We start from the raw sequence: 15,384 nt of genomic DNA on the forward strand, positions 1-15,384 counted from the left end.
GGAAGCTCAATGTGGCTATCACTGGCATAACCACCTATAGGAGGGAGCTCAATGTGGTTATCACTGGCATAACCATTTATAGGAGGGAGTTCAATGTGGCTATCACTGGCATAACCATCTATAGGAGGGAGCTCAATGTAGTTATCACTGGCATAACCACCTTTATGAGGAGGCTCAATGTGGTTATCACTGGCATAACCACCTAAAGGAGGGAGATAAATGTGGTTATTACTGGCATAACCACCTATAGGAGGGAGCTCAATGTGGTTATCACTTGCATAACCACCTATAGGAGGAAGCTCAATGTGGTTATACACCTGCATTGTTTGCTGTTTGGGGTTTTAGGCTGGGTTTCTGTACAGCACTTTGAGATATCAGCTGATGTACGAAGGGCTATATAAATAAATTTGATTTGATTTGATTTGATTTGGTTATCACTGGCATAACCATTTATAGGAGGGAGCTCAATGTGGCTATCACTGGCATAACCATCTATAGGAGGAAGCTCAGTTATCACTGGCATAACCATCTATAGGAGGGAGCTCAATGTGGTTATCACTGGCATAACCATCTATAGGAGGGAGCTCAATGTGGTTATCACTGGCATAACCACCTATAGGAGGGAGCTCAATGTGGTTATCACTGGCATAACCATCTATAGGAGGGAGCTCAATGTGGTTATCACTGGCATAACCATCTATAGGAGGAGGCTCAATGTGGTTATCACTGGCATAACCACCTATAGGAGGGAGTTCAATGTGGTTATCACTGGCATAACCATCTATAGGAGGGAGCTCAATGTGGTTATCACTGGCATAACCACCTATAGGAGGAGGCTCAATGTGGTTATCACTGGCATAACCATCTATAGGAGGGAGCTCAATGTGGTTATCACTGGCATAACCATCTATAGGAGGGAGCTCAATGTGGTTATCACTGGCATAACCACCTATAGGAGGGAGCTCAATGTGGTTATCACTGGCATAACCACCTATAGGAGGGAGCTCAATGTGGTTATCACTGGCTATAAGCTCAATGTGGCTATCACTGGAGGAGGGAGCTCAATGTGGTTATCACTGGCATAACCATTTATAGGAGGGAGCTCAATGTGGTTATCACTGGCATAACCATCTATAGGAGGAAGCTCAGTTATCACTGGCATAACCATCTATAGGAGGAGCTCAATGTGGTTATCACTGGCATAACCACCTATAGGAGGGAGCTCAATGTGGTTATCACTGGCATAACCATCTATAGGAGGAGCTCAATGTGGTTATCACTATCACTGGCTCAATGTGGTTAACCACCATCTATAGGAGGGAGCTCAATGTGGTTATATGGCACTGGCATAACCATCTATAGGAGGGAGCTCAATGTGGTTATCACTGGCATAACCACCTATAGGAGGAGCTCAATGTGGTTATCACTGGCATAACCACCTATAGGAGGGAGCTCAATGTGGTTATCACTGGCATAACCACCTATAGGAGGGAGCTCAATGTGGTTATCACTGGCATAACCATCTATAGGAGGAGCTCAATGTGGTTATCACTGGCATAACCACCTATAGGAGGAGCTCAATGTGGTTATCACTGGCATAACCATCTATAGGAGGGAGCTCAATGTGGTTATCACTGGCATAACCATCTATAGAGAGGAGCTCAATGTGGTTATCACTGGCATAACCATCTATAGGAGGAGGCTCAATGTGGTTATCACTGGCATAACCATCTATAGGAGGGAGCTCAATGTGGTTATCACTGGCATAACCACCTATAGGAGGGAGCTCAATGTGGTTATCACTGGCATAACCACCTATAGGAGGGAGCTCAATGTGGTTATCACTGGCATAACCATCTATAGGAGGAAGCTCAATGTGGTTATCACTGGCATAACCATCTATAGGAGGGAGCTCAATGTGGTTATCACTGGCATAACCACCTATAGGAGGGAGCTCAATGTGGTTATCACTGGCATAACCATCTATAGGAGGAGGCTCAATGTGGTTATCACTGGCATAACCATCTATAGGAGGAGGCTCAATGTGGTTATCACTGGCATAACCACCTATAGGAGGGAGTTCAATGTGGTTATCACTGGCATAACCACCTATAGGAGGGAGCTCAATGTGGTTATCACTGGCATAACCACCTATAGGAGGAGGCTCAATGTGGTTATCACTGGCATAACCATCTATAGGAGGGAGCTCAATGTGGTTATCACTGGCATAACCACCTATAGGAGGGAGCTCAATGTGGTTATCACTGGCATAACCACCTATAGGAGGGAGCTCAATGTGGTTATCACTGGCATAACCACCTATAGGAGGGAGCTCAATGTGGTTATCACTGGCATAACCACCTATAGGAGGAAGCTCAATGTGGTTATCACTGGCATAACCACCTATAGGAGGGAGCTCAATGTGGTTATCACTGGCATAACCATTTATAGGAGGGAGCTCAATGTGGTTATCACTGGCATAACCATCTATAGGAGGGAGCTCAATGTAGTTATCACTGGCATAACCACCTATATGAGGAGGCTCAATGTGGTTATCACTGGCATAACCACCTATAGGAGGAGGCTCAATGTGGTTATCACTGGCATAACCACCTATAGGAGGGAGCTCAATGTGGTTATCACTGGCATAACCACCTATAGGAGGAAGCTCAATGTGGCTATCACTGGCATAACCACCTATAGGAGGGAGCTCAATGTGGTTATACACCTGCATTGTTTGCTGTTTGGGGTTTTAGGCTGGGTTTCTGTACAGCACTTTGAGATATCAGCTGATGTAGAAGGGCTATATAAATAAATTTGATTTGATTTGATTTGATTTGGTTATCACTGGCATAACCATTTATAGGAGGGAGCTCAATGTGGCTATCACTGGCATAACCATCTATAGGAGGAAGCTCAGTTATCACTGGCATAACCATCTATAGGAGGGAGCTCAATGTGGTTATCACTGGCATAACCATCTATAGGAGGAGCTCAATGTGGTTATCACTGGCATAACCACCTATAGGAGGAAGCTCAATGTGGTTATCACTGGCATAACCATCTATAGGAGGAGCTCAATGTGGTTATCACTGGCATAACCATCTATAGGAGGAGGCTCAATGTGGTTATCACTGGCATAACCACCTATAGGAGGGAGTTCAATGTGGTTATCACTGGCATAACCATCTATAGGAGGGAGCTCAATGTGGTTATCACTGGCATAACCACCTATATGGGAGCTCAATGTGGTTATCACTGGCATCTATAGGAGGGAGCTCAATGTGGTTATCACTGGCATAACCACCTATAGGAGGGAGCTCAATGTGGTTATCACTGGCATAACCACCTATAGGAGGGAGCTCAATGTGGTTATCACTGGCATAACCACCTATAGGAGGGAGCTCAATGTGGTTATCACTGGCATAACCACCTATAGGAGGAAGCTCAATGTGGTTATCACTGGCATAACCATCTATAGGAGGGAGCTCAATGTGGTTATCACTGGCATAACCATTTATAGGAGGGAGCTCAATGTGGCTATCACTGGCATAACCATCAGTTATCACTGGAGGAGGGAGCTCAATGTGGTTATCACTGGCATAACCATCTATAGGAGGGAGCTCAATGTGGTTATCACTGGCATAACCATCTATAGGAGGGAGCTCAATGTGGTTATCACTGGCATAACCATCTATAGGAGGAGGCTCAATGTGGTTATCACTGGCATAACCACCTATAGGAGGGAGCTCAATGTGGTTATCACTGGCATAACCATCTATAGGAGGAGCTCAATGTGGTTATCACTGGCATAACCACCTATAGGAGGGAGCTCAATGTGGTTATCACTGGCATAACCACCTATAGGAGGGAGCTCAATGTGGTTATCACTGGCATAACCACCTATAGGAGGGAGCTCAATGTGGTTATCACTGGCATAACCATCTATAGGAGGGAGCTCAATGTGGTTATCACTGGCATAACCACCTATAGGAGAGCTCAATGTGGTTATCACTGGCATAACCACCTATAGGAGGGAGCTCAATGTGGTTATCACTGGCATAACCATCTATAGGAGGGAGCTCAATGTGGTTATCACTGGCATAACCATCTATAGGAGGGAGCTCAATGTAGTTATCACTGGCATAACCACCTATATGAGGAGGCTCAATGTGGTTTTCACTGGCATAACCACCTATAGGAGGGAGCTCAATGTGGTTATCACTGGCATAACCATCTATAGGAGGAGCTCAATGTGGTTATCACTGGCATAACCACCTATAGGAGGGAGCTCAATGTGGTTATCACTGGCATAACCATCTATAGGAGGGAGCTCAATGTGGTTTCCACTGGCATAACCACCTATAGGAGGGAGCTCAATGTGGTTATCACTGGCATAACCATCTATAGGAGGAGGCTCAATGTGGTTATCACTGGCATAACCATCTATAGGAGGAGGCTCAATGTGGTTATCACTGGCATAACCACCTATAGGAGGGAGTTCAATGTGGTTATCACTGGCATAACCACCTATAGGAGGGAGCTCAATGTGGTTATCACTGGCATAACCACCTATAGGAGGGAGCTCAATGTGGTTATCACTGGCATAACCACCTATAGGAGGGAGCTCAATGTGGTTATCACTGGCATAACCACCTATAGGAGGGAGCTCAATGTGGTTATCACTGGCATAACCACCTAAAGGAGGTTATCACTGGCATAAAATGTGGTTATTACTGGCATAACCACCTGTAGGAGGGAGCTGAATGTGGTTATCACTTGCATAACCACCTATAGGAGGAAGCTCAATGTGGCTATCACTGGCATAACCACCTATAGGAGGGAGCTCAATGTGGTTATCACTGGCATAACCATTTATAGGAGGGAGTTCAATGTGGCTATCACTGGCATAACCATCTATAGGAGGGAGCTCAATGTAGTTATCACTGGCATAACCACCTTTATGAGGAGGCTCAATGTGGTTATCACTGGCATAACCACCTAAAGGAGGGAGATAAATGTGGTTATTACTGGCATAACCACCTATAGGAGGGAGCTCAATGTGGTTATCACTTGCATAACCACCTATAGGAGGAAGCTCAATGTGGCTATCACTGGCATAACCACCTATAGGAGGGAGCTCAATGTGGTTATACACCTGCATTGTTTGCTGTTTGGGGTTTTAGGTTGGGTTTCTGTACAGCACTTTGAGATATCAGCTGATGTACGAAGGGCTATATAAATAAATTTGATTTGATTTGATTTGGTTATCACTGGCATAACCATTTATAGGAGGGAGCTCAATGTGGCTATCACTGGCATAACCATCTATAGGAGGAAGCTCAGTTATCACTGGCATAACCATCTATAGGAGGGAGCTCAATGTGGTTATCACTGGCATAACCACCTATAGGAAGGAGCTCAATGTGGTTATCACTGGCATAACCATCTATAGGAGGGTGTTCAATGTGGTTATCACTGGCATAACCTTCTATAGGAGGAAGTTCAATGTGGTTATCACTGGCATAACCATCTATAGGAGGAGGCTCAATGTGGTTATCACTGGCATAACCACCTATAGGAGGGAGTTCAATGTGGTTATCACTGGCATAACCACCTATAGGAGGGAGCTCAATGTGGTTATCACTGGCATAACCACTTATAGGAGGGAGCTCAATGTGGCTATCACTGGCATAACCATCTATAGGATGAAGCTCAGTTATCACTGGCATAACCATCTATAGGAGGGAGCTCAATGTGGTTATCACTGGCATAACCACCTATAGGAGGGAGCTCAATGTGGTTATCACTTGCATAACCACCTATAGGAGGAAGCTCAATGTGGCTATCACTGGCATAACCACCTATAGGAGGGAGCTCAATGTGGTTATACACCTGCATTGTTTGCTGTTTGGGGTTTTAGGCTGGGTTTCTGTACAGCACTTTGAGATATCAGCTGATGTACGAAGGGCTATATAAATACATTTGATTTGATTTGATTTGATTTGGTTATCACTGGCATAACCATTTATAGGAGGGAGCTCAATGTGGCTATCACTGGCATAACCATCTATAGGAGGAAGCTCAGTTATCACTGGCATAACCATCTATAGGAGGGAGCTCAATGTGGTTATCACTGGCATAACCACCTATAGGAAGGAGCTCAATGTGGTTATCACTGGCATAACCATCTATAGGAGGAGGCTCAATGTGGTTATCACTGGCATAACCATCTATAGGAGGAGGCTCAATGTGGTTATCACTGGCATAACCACCTATAGGAGGGAGTTCAATGTGGTTATCACTGGCATAACCATCTATAGGAGGAAGTTCAATGTGGTTATCACTGGCATAACCATCTATAGGAGGAGGCTCAATGTGGTTATCACTGGCATAACCACCTATAGGAGGGAGTTCAATGTGGTTATCACTGGCATAACCACCTATAGGAGGGAGCTCAATGTGGTTATCACTGGCATAACCACTTATAGGAGGGAGCTCAATGTGGCTATCACTGGCATAACCATCTATAGGAGGAAGCTCAGTTATCACTGGCATAACCATCTATAGGAGGGAGCTCAATGTGGTTATCACTGGCATAACCACCTATAGGAGGGAGCTCAATGTGGTTATCACTGGCATAACCATCTATAGGAGGAGGCTCAATGTGGTTATCACTGGCATAACCATCTATAGGAGGAGGCTCAATGTGGTTATCACTGGCATAACCACCTATAGGAGGGAGCTCAATGTGGTTATCACTGGCATAACCATCTATAGGAGGAAGCTCAATGTGGTTATCACTGGCATAACCACCTACAGGAAGAAGCTCAATGTGGTTATCACTGGCATAACCATCTATAGGAGGAGGCTCAATGTGGTTATCACTGGCATAACCACCTATAGGAGGGAGCTCAATGTGGTTATCACTGGCATAACCACCTATAGGAGGGAGCTCAATGTGGTTATCACTGGCATAACCACCTATAGGAGGGAGCTCAATGTGGTTATCACTGGCATAACCACCTATAGGAAGGAGCTCAATGTGGTTATCACTGGCATAACCACCTATAGGAGGGAGCTCAATGTGGTTATCACTGGCATAACCACCTATAGGAGGGAGCTCAATGTGGTTATCACTGGCATAACCACCTATAGGAGGGAGCTCAATGTGGTTATCACTGGCATAACCATCTATAGGAGGAGCTCAATGTGGTTATCACTGGCATAACCACCTAAAGGAGGGAGATAAATGTGGTTATCACTGGCATAACCACCTATAGGAGGGAGCTCAATGTGGTTATCACTGGCATAACCACCTATAGGAGGGAGCTCAATGTGGTTATCACTGGCATAACCACCTATAGGAGGGAGCTCAATGTGGTTATCACTGGCATAACCACCTATAGGAGGGAGCTCAATGTGGTTATCACTGGCATAACCATCTATAGGAGGAAGCTCAATGTGGTTATCACTGGCATAACCACCTACAGGAAGAAGCTCAATGTGGTTATCACTGGCATAACCATCTATAGGAGGAAGCCCAGTTATCACTGGCATAACCATCTATATCTGTTTTTTTTCTCCATCATCTTATGTCAGTCCAGGCGCCATTTTGGCCATTAGATGGCAGCAGTGTATATTAATATATTTTCAAGTTCAGAACTGTGCACTCTCCTCAAACAATAGCATGGTATTATTTCATCAAATTCATCAAATTTATTTATATAGCCCTTCGTACATCAGCTGATATCTCAAAGTGCTGTACAGAAACCCAGCCTAAAACCCCAAACAGCAAGCAATGCAGGTGTAGAAGCACGGTGGCTAGGAAAAACTCCCTAGAAAGGCCAAACCCTAGGAAGAAACCTAGAGAGGAACCAGGCTATGTGAGGTGGTCAGTCCTCTTCTGGCTGTGCTGGGTGGAGATTATAACAGAACATGGCCAAGATGTTCAAATGTTCATAAATGACCAGCATGGTCGAATAATAATAAGGCAGAACAGCTGAAATTGGAGCAGCAGCACAGTCAGGTGGACTGGGGACAGTAAGGAGTCATCATATCAGGTAGTCCTGGGGCATGGTCCTAGGGCTCAGGTCCTCCGAGAGAGAGAAAGAAAGAGAGAAGGAGAGAATTAGAGAACGCACAGTTAGATTCACACAGGACACCGAATAGGACAGGAGAAGTACTCCAGATATAACAAACTGACCCTAGCCCCCCGACACATAAACTACTGCAGCATAGATACTGGAGGCTGAGACAGGAGGGGTCAGGAGTCAGGGGTCACTGTAATAGCTACTGTAAATTGGACAGTGCAGTTAGATTAACATGAATTCAAGCTTTCTGTCTATGTCCTGGGATTGTTGTTGTTGTTACTTCCAACGTCAGCTCAACCGTCCCATCGCGGACAAATCGATCCTGTAAATAATTGGTGTAGTAAGACTAATAAAGCTCGATAATGTGTGTTACTGTGAGGAAAAAGCTAAAAGATGTCCCAGTATATGTATTTTGCTAAATATTACCAGAACGTCTGCTAAATTACTCAAATGTAAATGTGATAATGGAAGAAATCTGACAAAACACTGAAAATAAGGTCAGGTTCAGACAGACGGGTTCAGGAGAGCTGATCTGTTTCCATCTATGAGATAATATCAGTCATTTAACATGACATTTAGCAGTTATGAAGCCTTTAGGAGTTTTTGTTCAATACATAAATGCATAATAAAATCACAAAAGGTGACGTTTGCTACCAAATAAGTTGTTTTCGGCAATTATCGAAAAAACAACTACAAAACGCCATTTCTTCCCCAACAGGCTGAACAGGTTTAATGAACATTTCCTCAGCCTGTATTTATAAACAATAATGAATTTGGAACGACATTTATTGGATATTTCAAACTTTTTTAACAAATCAAAAACTGAAAAATTGGGCGTGCAAAATTATGACTGTTATTGTACACAGGATGGAACAAAATATTTGTAAAAGAAACGAAAATGTAAAACAAAATGACCTTTGTCCTCCGAAGAGGGGGGTGGATGGGCCACCAAAATATATACTAATAAAGAGTATGTAAGTGGGGTTAGGGTGGTGAGTTACCCCTGTATAGAATGGGGTGGTGAGTTACCCCTGTATCGAGTGGAGTTAGGGTGGTGAGTTACCCCTGTATCGAGTGGAGTTAGGGTGGTGTGTTACCCCTGTATCGAGTGGGGTTAGGGTGGTGAGTTACCCCTGTATAGAATGGGGTGGTGAGTTACCCCTGTACAGAGTGGGGTGGTGAGTTACCCCTGTATCGAGTGGTGTTCGGGTGGTGAGTTACTCCTGTATCTAGTAGGGTGGTGAGTTACCCCTGTATAGAGTAGGGTGGTGAGTTACCCCTGTATCGAGTGGTGTTAGGGTGGTGAGTTATCACTGTATAGAGTGGAGTTAGGGTGGTGAGTTACCCCTGTATCGAGTGGTGTTAGGGTTGTGAGTTACCCCTGTATAGAGTGGGGTTAGGGTTGTGAGTTACCCCTGTATAGAGAGGGTGGTGAGTTACCCCTGTATCGAGTAGGGTGGTGAGTTACCCCTGTATTGGGTGGTGTTAGGGTGGTGAGTTACCCCTGTATCGAGTGGGAAGGTGAGTTACCCCTGTATAGAGTTGGGTTAGGGTGGTGAGTTACACCTGTATCGAGTTGTGTTAGGGTGGTGAGTTACCCCTGTATAGAGTAGAGTTAGGGTGGTGAGTTATCACTGTATAGAGTAGAGTTAGGGTGGTGAGTTACCCCTGTATAGAGTGGTGTTAGGGTGGTGAGTTACCCTTGTATCGAGTGGTGTTAGGGTGGTGAGTTATCACTGTATAGAGTAGAGTTAGGGTGGTGAGTTACCCCTGTATCGAGTGGTGTTAGCGTTGTGAGTTACCCCTGTATAGAGAGGGTGGTGAGTTACCCCTGTATCGAGTAGGGTGGTGAGTTACCCCTGTATTGGGTGGTGTTAGGGTGGTGAGTTACCCCTGTATCGAGTGGTGTTAGGGTGGTGAGTTACCCCTGTATAGAGTAGGAAGATGAGTTACCCCTGTATAGAGTGGGGTGGGGAGTTACCCCTGTATAGAGTGGGGTGGGGAGTTACCCCTGTATAGAGTAGGGTTAGGGTGGTGAGTTACCCCTGTATACAGTGGGGTTAGGGTGGTGAGTTACTCCTGTATAGCGTAGGGTTAGGGTGGTGAGTTACCCCTGTATAGAGTAGGGTGGTAAGATACCCCTGTATAGAGTAGGGTTAGGGTGGTGAGTTACCCCTGTATAGAGTAGGGTTAGGGTGGTGAGTTACCCCTGTATACAGTGGGGTTAGGGTGGTGAGTTACTCCTGTATAGCGTAGGGTTAGGGTGGTGAGTTACCCCTGTATAGAGTGGGGTGGTAAGATACCCCTGTATAGAGTAGGGTTAGGGTGGTGAGTTACCCCTGTATAGAGTGGGGTGGTAAGATACCCCTGTATAGAGTGGGGTGGTGAGTTACCCCTGTATAGAGTAGGGTTAGGGTGGTGAGTTACCCCTGTATAGAGTAGGGTGGTGGGTTACCCCTGTATAGAGTAGGGTGGTGCGTTTCCCCTGTATATAGTAGAGTTAGGGTGGTGAGTTACCCCTGTATAGAGTAGGGTTAGGGTGGTGAGTTACCCCTGTATATAGTAGAGTTAGGGTGGTGAGTTACCCCTGTATAGAGTGGTGTTAGGGTGGTGAGTTACCCCTGTATAGAGTAGAGTTAGGGTGGTGAGTTACCCCTGTATATATATATATATGTATAGAGTAGGGAGGTGAGTTACCCCTGTATAGAGTGGGGTTAGGGTGGTGAGTTACACCTGTATCGAGTTGTGTTAGGGTGGTGAGTTACCCCTGTATAGAGTAGGGTTAGGGTGGTGAGTTACCCCTGTATAGAGTAGGGTTAGGGTGGTGAGTTACCCCTGTATACAGTGGGGTTAGGGTGGTGAGTTATTCCTGTATAGTGTAGGGTTAGGGTGGTGAGTTACCCCTGTATAGAGTGGGGTGGTATGATACCCCTGTATAGAGTAGGGTTAGGGTGGTGAGTTACCCCTGTATAGAGTTGGGTGGTAAGATACCCCTGTATAGAGTGGGGTGGTGAGTTACCCCTGTATAGAGTAGGGTTAGGGTGGTGAGTTACCCCTGTATAGAGTAGGGTGGTGGGTTACCCCTGTATAGAGTAGGGTGGTGTGTTTCCCCTGTATATAGTAGAGTTAGGGTGGTGAGTTACCCCTGTATAGAGTAGGGTTAGGGTGGTGAGTTACCCCTGTATAGAGTAGGGTTAGGGTGGTGAGTTACCCCTGTATAGAGTAGAGTTAGGGTGGTGAGTTACACCTGTATAGAGTAGGGTTAGGGTGGTGAGTTACCCCTGTATAGAGTAGGGTTAGGGTGGTGAGTTACCCCTGTATAGAGTAGAGTTAGGGTGGTGAGTTACCCCTGTATAGAGTAGGGTTAGGGTGGTGAGTTACCCCTGTATCGAGTGGTGTTAGGGTGGTGAGTTACCCCTGTATAGAGTAGAGTTAGGGTGGTGAGTTACCCCTGTATAGAGTAGGGTTAGGGTGGTGAGTTACCCCTGTATAGAGTAGGGAGGTGAGTTACCCCTGTATAGAGCGGGGTTAGGGTGGTGAGTTACACCTGTATCGAGTTGTGTTAGGGTGGTGAGTTACCCCTGTATAGAGTAGGGTTAGGGTGGTGAGTTACCCCTGTATACAGTGGGGTTAGGGTGGTGAGTTATTCCTGTATAGCATAGGGTTAGGGTGGTGAGTTACCCCTGTATAGAGTGGGGTGGTAAGATACCCCTGTATAGAGTAGGGTTAGGGTGGTGAGTTACCCCTGTATAGAGTGGGGTGGTAAGATACCCCTGTATAGAGTGGGGTGGTGAGTTACCCCTGTATAGAGTAGGGTTAGGGTGGTGAGTTACCCCTGTATAGAGTAGGGTGGTGGGTTACCCCTGTATAGAGTAGGGTGGTGCGTTTCCCCTGTATATAGTAGAGTTAGGGTGGTGAGTTACCCCTGTATAGAGTAGGGTTAGGGTGGTGAGTTACCCCTGTATAGAGTAGGGTTAGGGTGGTGAGTTACCCCTGTATAGAGTAGAGTTAGGGTGGTGAGTTACCCCTGTATAGAGTAGGGTTAGGGTGGTGAGTTACCCCTGTATAGAGTAGGGTTAGGGTGGTGAGTTACCCCTGTATAGAGTAGAGTTAGGGTGGTGAGTTACCCCTGTATAGAGTAGGGTTAGGGTGGTCAGTTACCCCTGTATCGAGTGGTGTTAGGGTGGTGAGTTACCCCTGTATAGAGTAGAGTTAGGGTGGTGAGTTACCCCTGTATAGAGTAGGGAGGTGAGTTACCCCTGTATAGAGCGGGGTTAGGGTGGTGAGTTACACCTGTATAGAGTAGAGTTAGGGTGGTGAGTTACCCCTGTATAGAGTAGGGTTAGGGTGGTGAGTTACCCCTGTATAGAGTAGGGAGGTGAGTTACCCCTGTATAGAGCGGGGTTAGGGTGGTGAGTTACACCTGTATCGAGTTGTGTTAGGGTGGTGAGTTACCCCTGTATAGAGTAGGGTTAGGGTGGTGAGTTACCCCTGTATACAGTGGGGTTAGGGTGGTGAGTTATTCCTGTATAGCGTAGGGTTAGGGTGGTGAGTTACCCCTGTATAGAGTGGGGTGGTAAGATACCCCTGTATAGAGTAGGGTTAGGGTGGTGAGTTACCCCTGTATAGAGTGGGGTGGTAAGATACCCCTGTATAGAGTGGGGTGGTGAGTTACCCCTGTATAGAGTAGGGTTAGGGTGGTGAGTTACCCCTGTATAGAGTAGGGTGGTGGGTTACCCCTGTATAGAGTAGGGTGGTGCGTTTCCCTGTATATAGTAGAGTTAGGGTGGTGAGTTACCCCTGTATAGAGTAGGGTTAGGGTGGTGAGTTACCCCTGTATAGAGTAGGGTTAGGGTGGTGAGTTACCCTGTATAGAGTAGAGTTAGGGTGGTGAGTTACCCCTGTATAGAGTAGGGTTAGGGTGGTGAGTTACCCCTGTATAGAGTAGGGTTAGGGTGGTGAGTTACCCCTGTATAGAGTAGAGTTAGGGTGGTGAGTTACCCCTGTATAGAGTAGGGTTAGGGTGGTCAGTTACCCTGTATCGAGTGGTGTTAGGGTGGTGAGTTACCCCTGTATAGAGTAGAGTTAGGGTGGTGAGTTACCCCTGTATAGAGTAGGGAGGTGAGTTACCCCTGTATAGAGCGGGGTTAGGGTGGTGAGTTACACCTGTATCGAGTTGTGTTAGGGTGGTGAGTTACCCCTGTATCGAGTGGTGTTAGTGTGGTGAGTTACCCCTGTATAGAGTAGAGTTAGGGTGGTGAGTTACACCTGTATCGAGTTGTGTTAGGGTGGTGAGTTACCCCTGTATAGAGTAGGGAGGTGAGTTACCCCTGTATAGAGTAGGGAGGTGAGTTACCCCTGTATAGAGTTGGGTTTGGGTGGTATGTTTCCCCTCTATCGAGTGGAGTTAGGGTGGACTACAAGGCTATTTTAAGTTCAATAAATAAATTACTATAGTAAGTTTATAGGTGCCAAATAAAGTTATCATATTTTATCAGCCAAAAATCTGCCAATTTCAAAGATGTATCTTTTTGTGAAACAGTTCATCAAAAAAAAAGAAAGGCACGTATCTCGGCTGTCGCGTCATCACACTCCCTCATCTGATTGGTGGAGGAGGCTGACTCTGTGGTTATGGTAAGTAGTGAGGAGCCCTTTCCTGTGAGGTCGTTCCCCACACCGTCCCTAGCGGATAACATCTGCACCGCAGTGGAGGGGTTTCCTGTTCCATTTCCCTGCTTCAGTGGGACAGGAACTCCCTGTTCTCGACTCCCCGCCTGCCTGACGCGATAGCCTCAAACAGGGAAGAAGATTGCCCCAGACTTTAAAAAAAACGGTGATATTTATGCTTTTTCATCGCCATTGCTTTCCAGGGGCGTCAAGCTTGTTAATATTAGTGTTGAATGGATTTCTAAGTCGTTGAAGTGGACCAAATTCCCAGGAAAACAACTCCGGGTGAGTATCTAATCAGTTCGGGAAGTTTTAGCTGTGTAACCAACGCCTACGAAAACTTTCTGTGATGTTTCTCTGGATGGGTGTTGCCTTTTGTGGCTTCGCGTTGTTTTACTCCCTATGGATTTGGATGGGTTTGCTATTCAAGAGAATTACCGTTTTTATCGAATTTAGACGATACATTTTTTTTTTACTTATGCGCCTATTATTTTGATTTAATTAATGAAAAGTTAACTCTATAAACTGCATATTTTCCTTCAACGCCCTAGGCCTCAAACAGGGCGACTAATCAGACGAGATTAGGATCTTGACACGCAGGAATCTGACACAGATCCGCCCGTCGAGAGTAACTCTTATACAGGCGAGTCACAGGTTGCAGGAATTATTTGTACCAATCATGGTGGATGTTGACTGACGCATCAATAAGAAAATACTAAACGTGATCCAAATAATTGCCTGTTGGGGAAGTTACCGTGTAAGCTACTAGTTGATAATGACTCTGTTACAGGGCATTCGGAAAGTAATTCAAACACCTTGACTTTTTCCACATTTTGTTATTTTACGGTCTCATTCTAAAATTGATTAAATGTTTTACTCATCAATTTACACACTATCATATTATGACAAAGTGAATGACATCTGGGGAGAGCTCTGAGCCAGGATTGTGTTGAGGCACAGATCTGGGGAAGGGTACCAAAACATTTTCTGCAGCATTGAAGGTCCCCAAGAACACAGGGGCCTCCATCATTATTAAATGGCGCTTCTTCTGTAGCTCAGTTGGTAGAGCATGGCGCTTGTAACGCCAGGGTAGTGGGTTCGATTCCCGGGACCACCCATATGTAGAATGTATGCACACATGACTGTAAGTCGCTTTGGATAAAAGCGTCTGCTAAATGGCATATATTATATATGTATGTATGTATGCATGTATGTATGTATGTATGCATGTATGTATGTATGTATGTATGTATGTATGTATGTATGTATGCACAATGCCAAGCGCCAGCTACATACATACGATAAGTCTGTTTGACGCGTTTCCACTGCTCCAGAGTCCGATGGCGGTGAGCTTATCACCACTTCAGCTGACGCTTGGCATTGTGCAAGGTGATTTCATGCTTATGTGCGGCCATGAACACTTCTCATGCTGACGTTGCTTCCAGGGGTAGTTTGTCGCCACCGAGGACAGACGATTTTTTTTACATGCTACACGTTTCGTCACTCAGTGGTCCTGTTCGGTGAGCTTGTGTGGCCTACCACGTCACAGCTGAGCCGTTGTTGCTCCTAGAAGTTTCCACTTCACAATAACAGCACTTTACACTGGGCCAGTTCTAGCAGGGCA

General features: G+C 45.7%; 1 protein-coding gene across 1 annotated transcript in view; it reads left to right on the forward strand.

The window, feature by feature from the left end:
• The first annotated feature begins 13,781 nt into the window (after positions 1–13,781).
• The window catches only part of LOC127908694 (cytoplasmic FMR1-interacting protein 1 homolog), a 109,958-nt gene continuing 108,355 nt past the window's right edge, over positions 13,782–15,384 (forward strand). Inside the window, exon 1 of the mRNA XM_052467740.1 lies at positions 13,782–14,045. The gene's annotated coding sequence lies outside the window, so the exon portion shown is untranslated. The remainder of the gene's footprint in view (positions 14,046–15,384) is intronic.

The sequence above is a fragment of the Oncorhynchus keta genome, chromosome 1 (genome assembly GCF_023373465.1).
Source record: "Oncorhynchus keta strain PuntledgeMale-10-30-2019 chromosome 1, Oket_V2, whole genome shotgun sequence".
Classification (NCBI taxonomy): domain Eukaryota; kingdom Metazoa; phylum Chordata; class Actinopteri; order Salmoniformes; family Salmonidae; genus Oncorhynchus; species Oncorhynchus keta.